Consider the following 4,938-nt stretch of genomic DNA (forward strand, 5'->3'; position numbering starts at 1 on the left):
AATGTCCGTTTAACTTTCAGGGATAATTATTCCTGTTTAACTCGATTGTCATTTATACACTATGAGCTCTTCCACTTCCCGTAATGTTCACTATACCACAATCCAAGCATAACTTCCCCTCCATCCACGTCTGTTTTCGAATCATCACTGTCCGGTATTTCCTATCCTTACACCTGATATTAAATGTGGGAAGCTCCCAAGCTTCTTTGCCACAAACAACTGCCCCTGCACTATCCATCCCGTTCAAACTTCCTCTAAAATTCCTCTAAACTTTCATCCCCGTTTCTCTGCCATCATCCTTATTGCTCCCCTCTGAGCTCATCTTGTCAATGATCATAGAAACATAGAGATGTAAACAGACCCTTCGGTCCAACTCGTCCATGCTGACCAGATATCCTAAATTAATCTCGTTCCATTTGCCAGCATTTGGCCCATATCCCTCTAAAACCTTCCTATTCATATACCCATCCAGATGCCTTTTAAATGTTGTAATTCTACCAGCCTCCAGCACTTCCTCTGGCAGCTCATTCCATACATGCACCACCCTCTGTGTGAAAATGTCCCTTAGGTCCCTTTTAAATCTTTCTCATCTCACCTTGAACCAATGCCCTCTAGTTCTGGACTCTCCTGCCCCAGGGAAAACGCTTTGTCTATTTGCCAAATGTTTATTACTCAATAAGCTATCTTTTCTTGTCAAATCAGTCAACTGTGTATTTCTATCAATTTCTTATGAATATTGAACATGTTTTGTGTGAAAGGACAGATCCCTTCTTGCCAGTTCATACTGTTGGATTCACAAGCTTCTCAGAGTCAGCAATTCTAGACCCTGTTAACACATCAGCACTCAGTATTGAGCTGAAAACTGTTCAAGTCAGGAAGAATTACTGTTAGGCATTTGGCAGTGCAGTTTTGACTTCCATTATCCAGTAAAGGCTCAGGGCTAAAGGTTCAATACACAACCGAGTCAAAACAGCCCTGGTTCTGATAAAAGGTCAATGACCTGAAACACTGACTTTGCTCTTCCTGATATAGACACTGCCAGATATCCCAAGGATTTCTTGCATTTTCTGTTTTCACTGGCCCGCTATCAATATTGGCTACTTGACCAATATATTCCGCTGCAAATGAAAGTAGTTTCAAATCATCCAATGAAAGAAAAAGATCAATGCACATCAAGCAACATTGTTTCAACAAAATGACATATCTAGGTGAGAGGACAAAGATTCAAAAGGAACCTAAAGGGTGACCTTTGTCACACAGAGTGTGGTGGTGTACGGAATGAGCTGGCAGAGGAAGCGGTGAAGGCTGGCACAATTACAACATTCAAAAGGCATCTGGATGGGTACAAGGATACAAAGGGTTCAGAGGATACACTGTACTCAGCCCTGAAATATGATTTAGAAGTAGGAGTTAGCCAATTAACCCTTGCTTTCTCTGCAATAAGATCAAAGCCAGTCTATTAATTCGACATTCCACTTACTTATCAAGAATGGATTGACCTTTACCTTAAAAATATTCAAAGACTCTCCTACCATCTTTTGAGGAAGGGAGTTCAAATGATTTGTGACTCTATCAGAAAGAAATCAGTCTACAGTGAGTAACACATTCATTTTTCAACAGTGACTCCGGTTCAAGATTCTCCCAAAAGAGTGAACATCCAGTCCACATTCATCCTGTCAAGCCCCCTCAGGTTTCAATCAAGGCACCTCTTACCCCTCTAAGCTCCAATGGATACAAGCCAGGTCTTTCCAAACATTTATCGTAAAACCCCATTGCCATCAATATCCCTTTGTAGCTTCCTTATGCATTTTGAACAACTTACTTTTATACCTATCTTTGTGTATGTTTTGCTCTCTTAATCCATTGTACTGAATGACTAATCATCCAATAACCTCCTGGTATCCATGGTAGCTAGATTATAAATGGTTCTTTCTCTTCAAGTGTTTTCTTTTTTCTGTCTTTTGAATCGGTTCGCATTACGCCACTTCCCAAACAAAAACCCCTCGACCCACCATCCTTTCAAGTGACCACCTCTGTCTCTGAGCTCTCTTTGCTCTCCAAAGTCCTTGCACATGTCACCTCCTAAAGCTGTTCCCATTTGTGTTTCCACGTTTGATTCCTTCTAGGTGTATTCAGTTTCCTAGATGCTAAGCTTTGGAATGCCCTCCCATTACCTCTCCACTTCATGACCCAACTTTCCTTTGTAAAGAAACTTATTAATATGTATTTCTGACCAAGATTTTGGTCAATTTATCTTATATCTGTTCACATGTACTCAGCGTGGTACTTTGTTTTATCACATTCCTGTGAACCGCCTTGAGGCATTTTGTTACATTATAGATGCTATATAAGTAGAAGTTGCTGTTGTTAAGATAACCAGAGCAGCTCAGGACCGTTAGATACTAGATATCTTAGCATATAGCTGAGCACTACATTGTTAAAAAGGGTGTTGGTGCTTTTCTATGCATGTGACATAAATTAACTTGAAGGAGTTGCAGAAGTGACACAAATCTGCTGCTTCACTAAATGTCTCTCTCTGTCTCACACACACACACATACACAGCAAAGTCTGAGCAAATAACTCATCTGATTAATCACATTGCAAACACTCAGGGAGGTGATGATGCAGTGGTAATGTAACTGGACTTATGATCCAGACCCTAATGTTCTATGGACATATGCACAAATCGCACCATGGAATTGGTTGAGATTTTAAATTTGCACAAAAATCTGAATCAAAATGTTAGTCTAATTGTGAGCATGTAATTTAATTTAAAAAACAATTTGGTTCATTAATGCCCTTTAAAGAAAAGTAACTGCCATCCTTACCTGGTCTGACCTATATAAAACTCAAGATCTACAGCAATGTGGTTTACCCCTAGCCTCCTTCTGGGGATGGGCAATAATTGTTGGCCTAGATGGTGATCCCATGACTGAATTGAAAAAAAAAGCACTTAGCATGAACACGTGCAACAAGCACGTGGCCAACATTAAATATTTATCTCAAAAGAAAAATGGAGACTATCTATTTTAGAGTTCAAGGAAATTCACACACAGGGGAATTCCAGTATTTAGCTGAAAGAAAACAGTAAGTTACAATGCCAAGCACTAAAAACACAATAGGCATTCAATCTGACATTTGATGATACAAAACCCGAATATTGTTGAAATAAAGGACTCATTAAAGCTTTTCTTGTACCCATCAGGAACATCTCAAGAGTTCCAAATTTCAAATGGTCACACCAATTTATAAGTAGTACCTTTTCCTCCTTTATTATACATTGTTGTGGTCATTTAAAATTTGACATTCTTGCATTGGTTCTTGATGAATGCAAGATGAAAAATGTCAGCAACATATCTTTTTTTTTAGTAAAAGTCTTTCAGTGGTCATGGAGGTTATGCTGTCTCTGGTCTGTAATTTATATCTGATTACTGGTCAAAATTGTTCTTCCTTGTTTTGGCAACTGTGGATCACTCATGATTTGTGCTTCAGGGAAAAAAAGTTCTTGAATCTCAGGGCTTTGCTGTCACTTAATCATCATATTAATCAATTGGTGCCATTTTCTACAATTTAATAAGTCACCTTCCACATTGAAAAGTGTAATTTAGAATTAGAATTAGATTTTATTATCATGTGTACTCAAATACAGGGATAAAGGAGTACAGTGAAAAGTATACGATGTTATCATTCCCAGCGCCATATCATTACAAAGGTACCTCTGTGCAAAATCTTAGGTGCAAAGTAGAAAAATAAAGAAATATAGTTAAAAGTTCATCAGTGAAGCTCTTCTTAGTATAGATTAGAAAAATATTGGAATAAAGTTGGAAGTTCAACAGTAGCCTGGGGCTTTTCTCCTCGATCGTTGGAACCTTATAGAGGTTTACAAAATCACGAAGGGAATGGACAGGGTGAATAGCTAAGGTCTTTTTCTCAGGGTGAGTCCAAAACTAGAGGACATAGATTCAAGGTGCGAAGGGAAAGAAAAGGATAGCTTTTTCATGCTGAGGATGGCATGTTAATGGAATGTAGCTGCCAGAGGAAGTGGTGAAGGTGGGTACAATTTCAACATTTAAAAGGCATCTGGATAGGTGTATGAATAGAAAGGGTTGGAGAGATATGGGCCAAAAGTTGGCAAATAGGAATGGATCAAATTGGAATGTCTGGTTGGCACAGATGAGTTGGACTGAAGGGTCTGTTTCCATGTTGTATGACTCTATGACAGTCTGGACCACACAACTTGATGAGGTGTTTCTCTCAGTTTCTTCTCTTTTTTTATTTCTTTGCTGTTGACAAAAGAATGTTACACGTGAAGACTCTTTCACACATTGGTTGAGAATTCACCCTTTCTCCATTTTTAAAGATATGTAATTCCTCCATCAACAAGAAGTTTGCAAAGAAAAGTGAGTGGAAGATAGCTAGCTGTTACTAGAACTGCACTTTAGAGAGAGAGACAGAAACCAAGATTTTTTGATGCTCTATCTTTGCAAACTTTGGTTCTCTGCTGTACCAATGCCACATAAGGCATGGTCATCTGCTCAGTAGCCAATCAGAGCATTGTTGCCAGGCAACTATCTCCCTTTGTTCAGAACCCCTTGGCACGGTGGTATCTGCTTATTTGCTGTTACGATTTCAGGAGAGCACAGTATTGCGTAAAATACACAACGTGCTTCAGTAATCATTGTTTTTAAATTTGAAGCCATATGTTTGCATTGTCACCTTGATTTAATAGCTGTAAAACATTTTTTAGTCTACAGTTCAAACATAAAGGAAATACCGTTGATTCTGCCATAACGCAGTAGTTACATTTTCATGCAATCCCGTGTTATAAGAAAACTATGTAATAGCCCCACCATTTAAACCAATGGGGCCGGAATTGCGTTATAACTAATACACACTTTATTTTTTTGCCCAATTCATCATTCATGTTATAGCGAATT

Source organism: Chiloscyllium plagiosum, unplaced genomic scaffold, assembly GCF_037043375.1.
Source record: "Chiloscyllium plagiosum isolate Xiang-an unplaced genomic scaffold, Cpla_swu_hap1 HiC_scaffold_10, whole genome shotgun sequence".
Lineage (NCBI taxonomy): Eukaryota > Metazoa > Chordata > Chondrichthyes > Orectolobiformes > Hemiscylliidae > Chiloscyllium > Chiloscyllium plagiosum.